This window comes from Oncorhynchus clarkii, chromosome 23 (genome assembly GCF_045791955.1).
Source record: "Oncorhynchus clarkii lewisi isolate Uvic-CL-2024 chromosome 23, UVic_Ocla_1.0, whole genome shotgun sequence".
In the NCBI taxonomy this organism is placed as follows: domain Eukaryota; kingdom Metazoa; phylum Chordata; class Actinopteri; order Salmoniformes; family Salmonidae; genus Oncorhynchus; species Oncorhynchus clarkii.
In genome coordinates this window covers 37396152-37414241 of record NC_092169.1, presented here as the reverse complement: position 1 = coordinate 37414241, position 18090 = coordinate 37396152, and positions in this window count along the sequence as shown.

The window sequence follows — 18090 nt, the reverse complement described above, 5'->3', positions numbered from 1 at the left end:
ATGGACCACTTGGACATGAATAGAATTCCCTCATATCTAGTGCCCCTCTCAATGGTGCACAACATATTGACCCCAGCTACTTCAACCACGATAAGCCATTACAGTCACATTTGGCCTATAGTCTGGGGTCGCCCATCCCAATACACATTGATGTTAATCGTAATAAAGTGGGATTTCTACTGCGCTGCCAGTTGTTGAACTGGAGAATATCTATAGATTGAAAACAGTTCTCAATGTAGGATTTTGGCGCGACAGTACCCACGTAAAGATTACCACGCCCCCAGTTGTAGCTTATCAGGAAAACAACCCAGATTTCTATCTCACCCCTAACCTGTTAATGTGTACTCTAACCAAAGATGTCCACTACCTCTGTCCTAGCAAACCGTTTGTCAGGAATAACACTGAGCATCTTTGTGGTATTAAAGCTATCACCAGCAAAAAACGCTGTAGAGCCAAACTAACAGCCAGGGATGGGGCCACCACCACACAAGTGGAGGTGATAGGGAACCGATGGTTCGTCAACACACCGTTCGTGTCCGCCACTATGACTTACGAACGCCATGACTCCATCATCCAATTGAACCTCCCCAACCAGACTGTTTTTGTTGAAGTACCAGAGGGGGCGATTATTCACATAGACGACCTCGCCCTATACCAACGTCCCTACGACAGGATAGACACAGAGATTGAAATGCCGGATGCTTTTGCGAAATGTTCCCTTGAGTTACCATAAGCCATTCAAAACCAAATCCAGTATGAGGGACCCATGACTGTTGATCTTAGCGTACTGGATGAGGCACTTTTAGTTGACCCGACTGACTACAGACCAAAAGATTGGTCTGTCGCCCACTCTTGGATGGTGCTGGACAGTATCCTGACTGTTACCATGATCCTTGGTCTTATTTCCCTTGGCGTGTGCATCTACTACGTACACAGGCGCACACGTGCAATGGAAGACCTTTGGTCTTATACTTATATCACCCGTGGGACGAAAGCGATCCCGATTTTTGGAAAGATGGTAATAGATCCTGAAACCCCCTCAGGGGGCCCAGTCCCAGCCTCCTCTCCCGAACTCGCTAGGTCAACCCAGTAATGTTCCCAATGTAAGCTTTGGCCTTCAGGGGCCAAGTTTTTCCAAGTGCCTTAACTACCCACCTGCAAGTAGGATCCCCCTAGACATGACATTAGAGACAATGCCATGATAGAGTAATTTAGCCAAGACCTTGGACATATATAGAACATAGTCCAAATTAGATGATTAAGATGTGGTAGACACATTTTGTAAACTTTTATGTTTCCATTCCAATTCTTCGTTTCATTTCCTTTGACACTTAGGAAGCAGTAGAGCCACAACGCCGCTCGTTTGGGGAGGAAATGTAATGATGTATTTCCTGTGTGTTATTAACGTCTGCCAAGTTACTGCCTAGGTCCACTAGCTGGGATAACCGGATGAGCTACTGCCGGACCTCCATTCTGGTGGTAATCCGCAGCGGAAATCCTACCAGGGTGAACCACCTAGGCGGGGGGTGGGGGGGGGGACGGACTGCTATGATGATCCACAAACCAGGACATCCGATGGTCATTCTTATGGTGCATTGCAACATGCAGAATCCTTCCAAATTGAACCTACCAGAGGGGGACTGTCATGACTGTCCTGATCAGGTCAGTTTACAGGAAACCACAGCCCTACAGATTATCACTCACCCCCAACAGAGGAGGAGAGATCTAGGGGTCTGAAGATGTGGGGGTTTTATGACCCCTCACGCACATGGTAAATCTTAGGCCACAGACAACATCTCTTTGTCCTGTTACTATGGAGAACCAACCTCAGAACATTAAACATGAAATAAAGGGACTTTGGAACAATGGTTTCCATCAGCCACAATGGTGGTCATGACGATAGATGGAATATGTAAATGTATGGCATTTCTGTTTTGTTATTAAAGGTTAATAGATGACGTTATTCCGGAAACATTGTAACTGTAAGAGTTTTCCTAGGATATGCTTGGTGTTTATACATTGTACGTTGTGTGGAAAATGTCCAAATCAAAGAGAATGTTTTGGTAAAGATGAAATGTGAAGTTAGTTGTCTAAAATTGGATTTGAGTACAAATCTCGACCTCTTAACTTAGTACGCCCAGAAAATTGCCCTAAAGGCTGTTATGCCCACTTTTGGCCCGAGGGTATAAGACATGTGAGTGAAAAATTAACATATCAGACTAAGTGACCCAAGCTGCATCCGAGGTCTAAAAAGTAAACAAACTCAAAACTCAACCCAAGGTTGAAGACAAAGAAATATTTTTCTACCCATGCTACTGATGAGTAGCTGTGTCTAAGCGGGTGAATTCAAGCTGGACCACCTAACCTCCACTCTCCATCGAATCGTGGTATCTACACTGTTTCAGTCCTACGCTGTGAGCTCTGAGCTACAGAGCTGTCTGTCATCAGAAGACCCCTCCCAGAGCAAGGGCGGGGAATCAGACCAAAAGGACACTGACATCGTGAGGACGACCAGAGAGTTGTGCAGGAGAAGTGCGTCATTGAGCAGCCTAAACGGCCCACGCGGAGCTTCCCATCTGAGACCTCCCACACGTAATTACATCATTATATTCTGACCCATAAGAGCGCCAGTTTGGGGCAAGGCTAGGGTTAAAATAAGCATAGCTCAAAAATGCACCCAAATGTATATTTCTCTTAAATTCCCATTTTGGGAAACACGCGCCATAGTGTGTTGGCCCGTTATACTAAGTTCTAATCAATAGCCTAGAATGTGTTTTTGTGTATGTGTATCTTTTATCATCATTTTAGCTTTCTAGTAAATAAATACTCAACTAAGATTGTTGTGGTACGAACTCATTGGTGAGACCCGGGTCTGTGCAGATTCCCTGATTATGCAACGTTCAGAATGAGACTGTAGAGGAAACTGATTAATTAGCGACTGTTGTAAAATCGATATTCTGATATTCTTTTAGTTAATTTGGGAAATAGAAACTCAATAAAACAAATTTTCCCATGGTGCCCCAGGTTAATGAGTTAATAATTGCTTGATTCAGTTAATCACGCAATTAGAAACCTTTAATCATTCGATGAGCAACAGTCGTCACATTAACTAATACAACGTCACGACAACAAGGTCAGCGACAGAGTAGCCAACACTTCTGTCCAATAGCCTGGGGACACAGCACAGGGTCAGCCACAGAGTAGCCCACACTTCTGTCCGATAGCCTGGAGACGCAGCCTGGTTACCCGCAGAGCCGAAACTTAAGTAGGTTATGAGGCTTTAACCGTGCTTGTGGAAAACCAGAATGAAAGACAGGCAGCAATGTTTCAATAGGGTCATCTCCAAAACTATCTGCTGAGTGGTTGCACCCTAAAAGTCTGTTTCCTCACTGTTGTTGTCTGTTACATTTTCCATTTATTTTTACCTTTATTTAACTTAGCAAGTCAGTTAAGAACAAATTGTTATTTAAAATGATGGCCTAGGAACAGTGGGTTAACCACCTTGTTCAGGGGAAGAACGACATATTTTTACCATGTCAGCTCGGGGACTTTTGCTAGATGCACCAATGCTCTAACCACTAGGCTACAGTGTCAGTGTCATTGTCTGTTACATCACTCTTCTAGCAGGATATCCTTCTCTAGCATGACATCACTGAACTTCAGTCAACTTACTCCCTGAAAGACACTTGTTTTATTTCAGCAGCCTGGAATCTAAACTGAATATTGCTCAATTTCACCATTATTCAGAGTGGATTCCAGGCTATACAATTTATTTTTATTTTTATTGTCACATACACCAGAGAGTGCAGGAAAATGTGTTGTTTTATAGGGTCAGTCATGGTAGTACAGCACCCCTGGAGCAAATTAGGGCTAAGTGCCTTGCTCAAGAACACATCAACAGATTTTTCACCTTGTTGGTTCAAGTATTTGAACCAGCAACCTTTCGGCTACTGGCCCAATGCTCTAATCGCTAGGCTACTTGCAGCAGGCAATATAAGCAATGTGTATAGAAATCATAAGTAAGAGAAGTCATGCCCTGTTCCAGAATGGCCTTTAGAGAGCACTACAGCACTGTCGCACTGCTACTCAACATAGTTCTCTATTATACTGCTCTGTTCCACAGTGTACTGTGGAACTCATCTGATGTTCAGAGTCTGAACCTCTCTAAAAGAAGGAAAGACTAGGGTAAACAAGTCAGCTGATCGTATCTGTTGCATGAAGTGGGATAAAATTATCATTAACATGCTATTTATGACCATATAGGCCCCTGGGTCACATGGAGGCACCACATGTTGAAATGCATGCATCGCATCCATTTTCCACTCATCTTTTTCTCCCTATAAGATGAGTAAAAAAATTACCATTTGTCAGCTTGTACCTTGCAGTTTTCTGACATCATTAAGGATTGTGTGAACAGCTTGAAATATAAGGCAGGCTGGAGGAGGAAGTAAGAGGAATCTGATGTGTACGAGCGACAGAGGACAGATGTGCAGGGCTTGAATAGTAGCAGAGCATTGTTAAATGAAGGAACCAAAATATACTGGGCTAATTATAGTTAATGTTTTATGTAGAGAGAAGGAGTTAGAGAGAAGAAGAGAGCTCAAAAAGAAAATAGGACAGAAGATTTAGAATTTTCAAGCAGCCCACTTTTTCAGGGCAAAGGGATATACCATATCAAGCGCAGTGCCTCTACCTTTCTGGTCCAACCATGGTTGCCTACAAACCAAAAATGAGTCCCCTTTTAATTAATTCATTGAGCTTATTGTTTTCTCTGTACACTAAAATGAAGAGAAAATCATATTGGCAGATAGTTAGGTTGCTCAAACAAGGCAAGCAGCCTGAGAGTAGCTGCTGGGAAGCAACGATACACTCAGAGTTAATTGCTTTGTTTACGTAACCAGGAGCTGATTATCAAAAAACGAGAGACCTACTTTTCAAGGGCTCCAATTTGCATATCTCCCCGTGACAAACTAAAATAAAACATCTTAAGAAAAGAAGCAACCTCATGGTCAAGATAAATGCATGAAAACCAGAGAGAGAGAAACAAAATGTATAGCTTTTATAAGAGGCATGAACAAGATTCTCTGCCTGTCACATTCAGTTTAGCAAATCAGTGTGACAGTGAATGGCAATAAAAGGAGAAGGAAATATGGTGTTTGGAGGCATAGCATAGGGGAGAGAAAGAAAATGGATAGAGAATAGAAAAATATACAAATAGTGAGTGTTGAAATACTGCAGTGACGGACTCGTCAGAAAGTATATTGGATTAATAATTCAGTTAAGGGTTGCCAGCTAGGAGACAGAGAGACACACAGAGAGGTGGAGAGAGACAAAGACACAGAGATGGACAGACAGAGAGACAAACAAACGGAGAGACAGACAGACGGAGAGACAGACAGACAGAGATGGAGAGACAGACAGATGGAAAGAGAGATGGAGAGAGACAGATGGAGGGAGATAGACAGACAGACAAAGAGATGGAGAGAGACAGATGGAGAGAGAGATGGAGAGAGAGACAGATGGATAGAGAGAGAGAGACTGAGTGGGAAGTTTTGGAGACAGGGGAGCCACTTTCCACACTACACTTCATTACAACGAGGGAGAGTGTGTGGTGGGGAGGCAAGACGCTCAGGGAGAGTATCAGGGAAGATTTACATATTTCCACAGTCACTCTCCTCCCGCAAGGAACCAACCAGCTCTGGGAAAATGTTGAATGTGATACTTAAGTTTCAACTTGTGGACCCATTTGGACCCATCTTTTGAGAATCAAGCCCAATCTTGTAGGAAAGGACGGAGAAGGTAGAGAACGATGGCCCTGCCGCCCCCTCCCTCTCATCTCGTCTCTTCTCCTCTCCCAGACATCCTCATCTCACTTCTGCCCCCTCATCTTTGGTTTTAAAACCCATCCAGCAAGATTCTAAAGGAGACCATACAGGGACAGAAAAATCTTCTGAGTCGGAATACAGAACATACTGATCACGGTTCTGACCCAACAGGGAAGCTCCTACTAATATCTGCTGTATATTTTTGAATAACATATAAACCCACAACACAACATGTGTCAAGAGGCTGATACACGGGGAGTCAAAGGCTAAAGAGAATTTAAAACATTAGCATTTCTGGGTAATTCCACTTAATCCAAACACTAACATTACAGTATGGAGGTAAATCTAATTGAAGAGGGGATGAGAAAGCTAAGGCGGATATATCCAATGTGGGAAAAGATAGTGTGATTAATTAGCATTGTTGATGGGGTTGTTTCATGAAACAGTGAGAGGGATTTAATTCTAAATATGCGTTGTATGTTATTATTGAACGATTAACCTTATCTGTGGACCGGCATTAAAGAAGCATATTTGATTGGATTTCTGTTTTTGTAATCGTGCTTCTATTTCTACTAGTTCAATTAATAACATGGAGAGATTAACTGTTAGTGTCAACATGCTAAGCTCATGTAATCATGTAAAAACACATAGATAGAGGGGGATGAGGGAGCATTAATGAGAAATCACCATGAAGCAGGACATAGCATACCAGCAAACTTGGAAAAAAGTGCTTGCTTGTTACAGGCTGTCATCCATGCTAGATCAAACAATTATAGGGTGATATACAAATATAGGCCGGATATCAAGTTACATTTTGATTTTCAAGGCAATTTTCAAGGAGTTAAAGGTCAAATTGGTGAATATGAGCATAATGGAAATGATAATAGATTTAGGTAAAAAATCCTGACATTCTCAACACAAACGGAATAGATTATCAAACAAACACAGACTATGGAATGGATGCATTAATAGTAATTTTTCGTGAAGTTATTAATTATACAAAAAATATGACAATTCTGATGTTTTCAGCTAGATTTGTGGTCTGGAGCATCACGAAGGACCCTTCTCTGATGATGTAGACCCTTTGAAAAAACTTTGGGAGACCCCACTAAACCAGGAGATACAGTGCTGGAGATACAGTATTGGGTTTCAAATGTACAATCAGCGATTCTGACCAAATTTACTGAAGCGACTATTTTATCATACATACACAAACAGAATATGGAATAAACATATTTATAGTTCATTTGTCATTAGTATGCTTTAAAAGGTCCAATGCAGCCGTTTTTAAAAAATCTCAAAATCAAATTGAGTAAAGGGACAGTTAGAATATTATTGGGAAGGGTTGTGTTTTTTTATATTATTGGGCACAGGGGAGGGTAGTGTGTTTTCTCCCTGGTTTGCATTCGCTCTTCTGCAAGTTTTACTATATAATGTCTTCCATCCTAGCCACATGTCCTCATCTGCTTGCATGCTCCTACCCTATATCAAGGTGTTTTGGTGCTTCCTTTATGACCTACGCTTTTCCACGCAGTAACTTTTACTATACCACAGGCCAATATAGTCTAACAGTCTATCCTGCCCTCTGTCCACTATTCATAGTGACAATAGTGGTAGGTGGATCATTTGCCCAGATCTGCAATATGCTAGCTACCACACATAAAAGCATTCAAAGCTGGATACATTTTCAATATGAATCCACAAGAACAAATAGGAATAACTGATAGACAGCAGGAGAAACGAGGTTCATCGTTGCATATGAAAAAATAGTGAAGACATGAGACATGCAGCTCAAAAAGCTACCATATCGATCTTGTTTTAGGGACTATAGAACTATCCTACCTAGACTACCCAAACACCACAATGCAATGAATAAATACTTCTTGTTTTTAAGGGAGTACAAAATTCTACTCTAGGCTGCAGTGAAAATGTCATTTTAATAACGACACTGCACAAAATCCCTGTGATTTGAATGTTTCTTTCCAGTTGGATCAGTTTTGGGTCAACTCTCTACATTTTATGATGTCTAGAAAGGCACAGTACAGGACAGTCTGGCTGTATTTGTACTTCTATGTAATATTTGACTTAGATGCGCTGTCTGTTGCGGATCATCATTCTACCAAGTCGTCCTATAATAATGTGTCTCTGCCTCCTCTCCAATCCGAGCGGTTATTCCTTGCACACCTATAACCTACCGCTTCCATTTTAGCCAAATATTTGTCATTTAACTTTTAAAATCTATTACCTTTTTATAAGATGCATAAACACAACCAATCACAATCTTTTAATCTGATTAGGTTACTTCAAATGTCTCCTGTAGGCATGCACACATTCATTCAAAATATAATTTCATCATCTTCAAAATGGCTTGACGTTAACCATGTTGCCATCCAATCTTTTATGTGAATAAAGTACATGTATTAGGCTATACCCGCACTGTATCTGCAAGCTGTTAGCAAACAGAGGGAAAAAACTCCAGACCACTTTTACTCAAGACACAGAGATGCGTATAAATCTCTCCCTCCATTTGACAAATCTGACCATAATTATATCCTCCTGATACCTGCTTACAAGCAGAAAGCACCAGTGACTCGGTCAATAAAAAAGTGATCAGATGAAGCAGATGCTAAGCTACAGGACTGTTTTGCTAGCACAGACTGGAATATGTTCCGGGATTCTTCCGATGGTATTGAGGGGTACACCACATCAGTCACTGGCTTCATCAATAAGTGCATCAATGACGTCGTCCCCACAGTGAATGTACGTACATACCCCAACCAGAAGCCATGGATAAAGGCAACATCCGCACTGGGCTAAAGGGTAGAGCTGCCATTTTCAAGGAGCGGGACTCTAACACGGAAGCTTACAAGAAATCCTGTTATGCTCTCCAACGAACCACGAAACAGGCAAAGTGTCAATACAGGACTAAAATCGAATCGTACTACACATCAGATGCTTGTCAGATGTGGCAGGGCTTGCAAACTATTACAGACTACAAAGGGAAGCACAGCCGAGAGCTGGCCAGTGACACGAGCCTACAACACAAGCTAAATTACTTCTATGCTTGCTTTGTGGCAAGTAACACTGAAACATGTATGAGAGCATCAGCTGTTCCGGACGACTGTGTGATCACGCTCTCCGTAGCCGATGTGAGTAAGACCTTAAAACAGGTCAACAATCACAAGGCCGCAGGGCCAGACGGATAACCAGGACGTGTACTCTGAGCATGCACTGACCAACTCGCAAGTGTCTTCACTGACATTTTCAACCTCTCCCTGTCTTAGTCTGTAATACCAACATGTTTCAAGCAGACCACAATACTCCTTGTGCCCATGAACACTAAGGTAATCTGCCTAAATGACTACAGACCCGTAGCACTCACGTCTGTAGCCATGAAGTGCTTTGAAAGGCTGGCTCACATCAACACCATTATCCCAGAAACCTTAGACCCACCGCAATTTGCATACCGCATAGATCCACAGATGATGCAATCACTCCACACTGCCCTTTCCCACCTGGACAAAAGGAACACCTACGTGAGAATGCTGTTCATTGACTACAGCTCAGCGTTCAACACCATAGTGCCCAGAAAGCTCATCACTAAGCTAAGGACCCTGGGACTAAACACCTCACTCTGCAACTGGATCCTGCACTTCTTGACGGGCCGCTCCCAGGTGGTAAGGGTAGGTAACAAGACATCCGCCACGCTGATCCTCAACACGGGGGCCCTTCAGGGGTGTGTGCTCAGTCCCCTCCTGTACTCACTGTTCACCCATGACTGCATGGCCAGGCACGACTCCAACACCATCATTAAGTTTGCGATGACCGGTGGTAGGCCGGTCATCGCAGGTGGTAGGCCTGATCACAGACAACGATGAGACAGTCTATAAGGAGGAGGTCAGAGACCTGGCCATATGGTGCCAAGAAACCAACCTCTCCCTTAACGTATTCAAGACTAAGGAAATGATTGTGGACTAGAGGAAAAGGAGGACTGAGCACGCTCCCATTCTCAGCGACAGAGCAGGTTGAGAGCTTCAAGTTCCTTGGTGTCCACATCACCACCAAACTAACATGGTCCAAGCACACCAAGACTGTCGTGAAGAGGGCACGACAAAACCTATTCCCCCTCAGGAGACTGAAAAGATTTGTCATGGGTCCTCAGATCCTCAAAAGGTTCTACAGCTGCACCATCAAGAGAATCCTGACGGGTTGCATCACTGCCTGGTATGGCAACTGCTCGGCCTCCAACCGTAAGGCACTACAGAGAGTAGTGTGTATGCCCAATACATCACTGGGGCCAAACTTCCTGCCATCCAGGACCTCTATCCAGGCGGTGTCAGAGGAAGGCCCTAAAAATTTTAAAACACTCCAGCCACAGACTGTTCTCTCTGCTATCGCACGGCAAGCGGTACCGGAGTGCCAAGTCTAGGTCCAAGAGGCTTCTAAACAGCCTCTACCCCCAAGCCATAAGACTCCTAAACATCTAATCAAATGGCTACCCAGACTATTTGCATTACCCCCCTCTTTTATGCAGCTGCTACTCTCTGTTACTATCTATGCATAGTCACTTTAATAACTCTACCTACATGTACATATTACCTCAATTACCTTGACTAACCAGTGCCCCCACACATTGACTCTGTACCCGTACCCAGTGGCGGTTCTAGCTTGTATGGCTCCCTGGACGAACCCCCATTTCAGAGCTATTCTACACTAACTGTAATTTTAATTCAGACAATTGGAACAACACAAATGAATAACCATAACATTTAAAACTATATAAATATAAAAATAAGTACAAAAATAAGACTCATACATATCAAAAAGTAACAAAGACAAATAGAAACAAATTTGTGTTGATTTGGCACTTGAGCATCAATGCATTACCAATCCCCCAACACTGTCAACTAAGAGTCAAGACTAAACCAATTCACTTTGGTGGTGTGCAGACTGCTTTTATATTATTAACTATTTGTGGTTTCTTTGGTAGCATTTCGTAGTGTGACTGATTTTACTAATTGCATTAGTACTGTACAAAATTAGAGGTGCGCTATTTGATAGATTCCCCTGCTCCCCCTACCTCTGGCTTCCAGTGGGGAGACCTGAGGTCAACCTACCCCCGCCCCCTCCCCATCTCGTACTTGGGAGACCTTCCCAGGCAGTAGCCTGCCGAGCTCACAAACTAGAATAAGGGCACCCACTCCGACAAGGTTAATTGACCCACAGTCCCACACGGTGACATTATATCATTGACCCACAGTCCCACACGGTGACATGATATCATTGACCCACAGTCCCACACGGTGACATGATATCATTGACGTGACGTGCAAATGAGCGATAGAAAACTGATCGCGCAAATGTCACCATTACGATTTTTTTTCTTTTTTTCGTCCGGTGCTGCCCCCGGCAAGATGCCGCCCAGGGTGGCTGCCCATGTCACCTATACCTAAATCCGCCACTGCCGGTACCCCCTGTATATAGCCTCGCTATTGTTTTTTTGTTTTTGTATTTTCCTTAAAACTGCATTGTTGGTTAATAAGGGTTTGTAAGTATCCATTTCACTGTTGTATTCGGCGCATGTGACAAATAAAACGTGATTTGATTTAGAGCGCACCTGCCAATACTGTACCAGAATGGGCATATTAATTCGCTATATCTACACAAAATTTTTTGTGACAAAACCATCAGTAGGCCTAGAGTTGGAAACGCAGTGGAAACCCATTTAACTTGGATTTTTTATTCTGTACATGGGAATTTAGCCGCAAAAGTAATTTTTATGTGCACTATGTATTTCCGCACAGACTTTTATCTCCAACAAGTCAATTTGATGGACACACAACTCTTATTGGAAAATGCTCATTGTTTTTATGCACATTTTTGAATATTCGCATGAAAATCTGTCGCCAATTGGATGGAAACCTATGTATAGACACACCAAATTCTCTGGAAAGTGCGCAAGTCCAGTGTCACTTTAATTATGCCTGCAGATCATGTTTCATCAGCAGCCCAAAACATTAAGAATAAGCTACAGACCAGTCAAAACAACCTCATACTCATCTAGAGGTCAAGCATTTTAAGTTGAAAAAGATTGACTCAGCCCTCAGGTACCTATCCAACTATTTTTAATTTGTTAGAGATGTCCACCAGCATAATACCAGAGCCAGAGACTCTAATATTCGCTGTTTTAAATGTAATATTGTATCTGGTAAGAACACATTTTTATACACGGGGGTTGTTGGGTTGAACTACCACAGCAACTCAAAGCCTTACCAACCACTTTTAAAAAGGATGTCAAAAGCTGGCTAATGTGTGAACAGTAGAACATTTTTGTATCTGTATCTCTGTAATGTGTCTGTATCTATGTAATTGTATATGTTTTTATGTAAAAAATAAAAAATAAGGACCACGATGGAAATAAGTCCCCGACTTTATTGTGAACATTTTTTTTATTTGCATTGTATGTATTTTTTTACTGACAAATAAAATCACTCATTTAATCAATCCAAACTGTAAAGCACCAAAAGGTTTAATGACATTCCAAGATTGCCAAGCTTTCGATATTGGGTAAGCCTACAAGTTAGGGAGGGATGTACAGACCACAACTGTAGCTGAAAACATCTGAATGTTCACATTTTCTGTATATTCACGTCTTAAAGCATATTATAAACTGTGTGGTTCAAGCCCTGAATGCTGATTGGCTGACAGCTATGGTCAATCAGACATATACCACCAGTATGGCAAATAATTTATTTTTACTGCACTGATTTTTTATTTGATTTAACTAGGCAAGTCAGTTAAGAACAAATTCTAATTTCTAATGACAGCCTAGGAACAGTGGGTAAACTACCTTGTTCAGGAGCAGAACAACAGATTTGTACCTTGTCAGCTTGGCGATTCGGTCTAGCAACCTTTGGGTTACTAGCCCAACGCTCTAACCACTAGGCTACCTACCGCCCCAATTACATTGGTAACCAGTTTAGAATAGCAATAAGGCACATCAGAGGTTTATGGTATATGGCCAATATACCACGGCTAAGGGCTGTATCCAGACCTAAATCTTTTACTATTTCCATTATTCCATTTTTTCCTTTATTTAACTAGGCAAGTCAGTTAAGAACAAATTATTTTTTTCAATGAAGGCCTAGGAACAGTGGGTTAACTGCCTGTTCAGGGGTAGAACAACAGATTTGTACTTTGTCAGCTCGGGGATTTGAACCTTTCCAGTCCAACACTCCAACACTCTAACCACTAGGCTACCCTGCCTCCCCAATTACCTTTAACCCGTTGAAAATTGTCTTGAAAATCAAAATGTAATTTGTTAACCGGCCTGCCTTTGTTTATCACCACATCATTGTTTAATCTAGCATGGATGACAGCCTGTAACAAGCAACAACAAAAAAGCAGGCACTTTATCCAGGTTAGCTGGTCTACTAACAGGTGAGACTACCTGTTTATTTTATTTTATTTTCATGTCGTCAACATGAGCCGCTGCCTTCCCTCCATCTCTGGGAGAATACTTGTGTTTTTTTTTTTTCATTTCTCTCAATCTAATATCATTATTTTGAATAATAATGTTGCTTTGGAGGCCTGGGGGAGACATCTTAGCGATGCGCCGTGCTAGTCTTCATTTCAGTGTTCCCCGCTGCATCTCAGCAAATGTTCCCCACAGTTTATTGCTTTCTGAAATAGCTCCATTAGTGTCGAAGGAAGCCTACAATAATGGAATGCAGACAGGCTGGCGACTAGCAAGCTACCCATGTGTTGAGCAGGGATGATTGACAGATGGAGACGAACAAACCTAGGCTACCTGAAAAACCAACTGGGCTACTGAAGTTATATAAGACTGGTGAAAGTCCTGAAAGTTTGTTAGGCTAGTTGAAATGATGAAGACACCCATCCAATTTCCATAAATCAGTCACAAAGAGTAAACCAGTGAAAATACAAAAAAATAACAAAGTTTGTTATTGAAACAAAGTAACAGTTGGTTGTTTGGCAAATAGTTGTTTGTTTAAACTTTCTGTTAAAAAGCCCAACTGACTTTCAAAGAGTGGGAGTCCAGTCAGTAGTGTGAAAGATGACAACCTAGTAAATGTCATCCAGCCTTCTGTTCCCAGGCCGACTAACTGAACAAACACTGAACATTCTTCTAGTACAGAACCTTGCTGAGACATTTGAGGCAAGGTGAGTGGCAGGTCTTTATGTCAACCCCACACCCTTCCCACTTGATGCCTTCCCCTGTTTATCCACAACTAGACAGCCCTTTATCCATGCAAATATGGGAACCTACCAAATAGTAACCCATGTGTTTCTACTCAGACAGGGAGCAGAAAGTGACAGTGAACAACTGTTTACAGGGTGAGCTCCAACGCCCCTCAGAAAATGGAATGTATAACACTGCATCCCACTCCTGAGCCTGCATGGGACGAGGCAGGAGGATGATCAGTCATGTCAGAGGCAGTGTTTGTTTACCTCATTGTGGTGTGTGTTTGTGTGCTGTGTGTCATACTTTACGTGCTGCCGGGGGGCGATGCCACAATGAATTACAGCTTACACAGAGGAGGCCAACAACCCACCCAGACAGATGAAGCCCCTCCGAACTCTGTGTTTTCATTATTGTCAGTCAGACTTTTAACTCCCTGTATGTGTGTGCCTGTGTGTGTTCTCTCCCTGTCAGTTGTGTTCATGCCCACCGGCGGCAATCAGCCCTGGAACTGCACTGTGACAATTCAGAGGAAGTAGAGAAAATAGAACTAATGGGGGGTACAAAACGCTACCACCTCTCCTGCCGCAATATCACTGTGTCTTCAGCCTGCAGACTGTTTAGTACAGAATTTGCCCTGAGATATCAAAAGCTTTAGTAGTTGTTTTGTTTCATGGATCTAGTATCTTAATCATGTTGTTATCCAATTTTGAACATGTTTCTTTCTGAGTAACAGCTGTGGTTGTTTTCTTGGAAGGCCTGAGGGCAGAGCGACAAGGGGCTAGTGGGGGTGGAGGTGAGGGCTCTGTGGTCCCCAGATGGTGCTCTCTCTGTGGTCATGGGTCCAGTGGGGTGGAGGGTGGCTCCCTGGTACCAGGCCATGATTGGATACGTAGACCTGTGAAATCACTCGGAACACTTCGCTTCTCCAGCTATGTACTGTAGCTCCGCAGGCTAAGTGTTTTTGGTTTGGAAGCTGGTCGTTAATGGCCTATATTCTACAGGCAATCAAATACTGTAGCGAATGTAAGATCATTCTTGTGAGATTGGTGGACAGGGGGTCGCAGGATCACTTATGAGACAGAACTATTCATGTCACCCCTCCCTACTCTGTTTCTTACACTGTACCTCCTGCACTTCCCTGACAGAAGTCCACTCTGTCTTTTCCTCCCTGATCAACTTACCTTCCACCATGAGGACAACAGAGATATGAAACATGGCTGCCTTCTCATATTGTCATGTTGTTTCCTAAAAGCTGCTGTAAAGGTGAAGTGTTTAGGGGGTCTGGGACACAAAGACAGGTCAGATCAATAAACAACAGCTTTCATCTTGCAAGGCAGGGCTTGCATTCCAAATGGCACCCTATGGGCCCTGGTCAATAGAAGTGCAATATAAAGGGAATAGGGTGCCATTCGGTATGCACTTTGAGAGAATTCCCTGGGCCATTATGGAGTAACCTCCCTGTCAACACATTAACACAGTGCAAAACATTCACTGGGAGGGGATGGGTAGGCGCACTGAGGAGAGGAAGGTGCAGAAAAAAAATCTCTGTGTATTATATTTGAGTCATTTAGCAGACGCTCTTATCCAGAGTGACTAAAAGGATCAATTAGGGTTAAGTTCCTTGCTCAAGGATTTTTCACCTAGGGATTCGAACCAGCAACCTTTCAGTCACTGGCTCAACACTCTTAACCGATAGGCTACCTGCCTGGTGCTAACAGTAATATTTTGTCCTGTCCAGAGTGGCGCAGCGGTCTAAGGCACTGCATCTCAGCACTAGAGGTGTCACTACAGACCCTGGTTTGAGTCCAGGCTGTGTCACAACCGGCTGTGATTGGGAGTCCCATAGGGCGGTGCACAATTGGTCCAGCGTCATCCGGGTTAGGGTTTGTCCGGCATTGTAAAGAAGAATTTGTTCTTTACTGACTTGCCTAGTTAAATAATAAATACAATTAAAGTATAGAAGTCTCATTGTGATCTGACTTTCCTGACCACCTCTGAAGACAGGCAAGATGCATTGTTCCTGGATATCTTCTAGACAGATCTGGACAGCGAAACTGTTTAAATCACCATTTTACCACTCTCTAAAATCGTTGACAGGTGGCACCATTGACTCATGGTGTCAAGATGTCTCTTAAACTAAATAAATATTATGTAAACAAAATATCTGTAAAATAATTTGCATACAGGGAGGGACAAAGAAATCTGGTCTCAAAGCAGACGTGGCTAGCGGACAGATAAGAGGCAAACTTTAATATCATGTGTAAATGCAATGGCTAATAGGTGGGCACATTTAGAATGTGGACAAGACCTGGACAAAGGATTCCAGGTATAAAAAGGGCTTTATATAACAAATACTCAATGTGGTCAAGTTGATTGAAGACATAAAAAAAAGTAGTAGGGAACATCACGTTCACAGACGGGACGTTGCTGTAAACTGTACTGAAGAGTCTTGTTTATCCCATCATGAGTTGTTGCTGTTGGCCCACCTATCACCACCATCAGGCCTTTTCAACAAGGACAACGACTGTGTTTTTCCTCAGGTTGTCATGATGATTTCTTCCTAGATCAGCTCTCCTACTTTGAGATGCTTCATGAATAAGCGTTCAGTTCACTTGAACGTTTGCTACGTTGTGGAACGTTTGAACTAAACAAAACATTATTGTACATTCTTGAAAATACTTTCAGGTATGTTTGCTCCTGCTCGGTGGGCGTGGCGAGGTGTGGTTTGAAGCAATGAGTGAAGTATTTAAAGGGCAGTGGCCATGCTGACAGCACTCCCCAAACCCTCCCTATTTTTCAACTGGGCTGCATTCAGTACATACCAACTTAATATAATGTTCAATTGAATAAAAATGATGCTGTACTGAATGACCAGTTCAGAAAGAGGGAAAGGTTGGGTTGTGGTTATTTGCTTAAAGTCACATCCTGGCACACCCACTAAATGGAGCAAACACATCTCAAAGTCTGTTCAAGAACATACAAGAACGTTTTGGGAAAACATATCGCTCAGTACAAACCTTTTCGCAATGTAGCGAACGTTCAAGCAAATCTCCAGAACGTAAAAACTTACTGAATGCAGCCCGTTGTTCTGGTCCTAAGCGTGTCCCCTCCTCTGATTGGCTCAGGTAAAACCTGCTTTGATGGTTTGGTCCAGTAATTCTTGCATTCTGGGTCCATTCTTGCAAACATTAGAAAAAGTTTATGTTTAAGCAATAAGGCCAAAGGGGGTATGATAAAATGGCAGCAGTTTTACAGGTGCCCAACCAATTGTGCTATTATGTGTTTTTTGTCGCATTATTTGTAAATTATTTTGTACATAATGTTTCTGCAACCGTATCTTACGGCAAAAAAGAGCTTCTGTATATCAGGACAGTGATCACTCACCTCGGATTAGACAAAGATTTTTTCTTCAACAAGGAGGACACACAAGATATTCTCCAAACACCCCACAGGCCGACATCCCTGTTATTTGCAAGAGGAAGCGTCGCAGGTACGGAGGACAAAGAGCCAGATGCCTGGTCAGGACCCGGAGAAGGAGAGTGGGAAAGCTGCTGTTACCACCAATACTACTCGCCAACATGCAATCATTGGACAATAAATTAGATGAGATTACGATCACGAATATCCTACCAATGGGACATCAAAAACTGTAATATCCTATGTTTCATGGAATTGTGGCTGAATGACGACATGGATATTCAGCTAGCAGGATATACGCTGCACAGGCAAGATAGAACAGCACACTCCAGTAAGACGAGGGGGGGGGCGGTCTGTGCATATTTGTAAACAACAGCTGGTGCACAAAATCTAAGGAAGTCTCTAGATTTTGCTCGCCTGAAGTAGAGTATATTGTGATAAATTGCAGGCCACACTACTTGCCTAGAGAGTTTTCAGCTATACTTTTCGTGACTGTTTATGTACCACCACAGACAGATGCTGGTACTAAGATCGCACTCAGACAGCTGTATAAGGAAATAAGCTAACAGGAAAACACTCACCCAGAGGCGGCGCTCCTAGTGGCCAGAGACTTTAATGCAGGGAAACTTAAATCACCTGTAC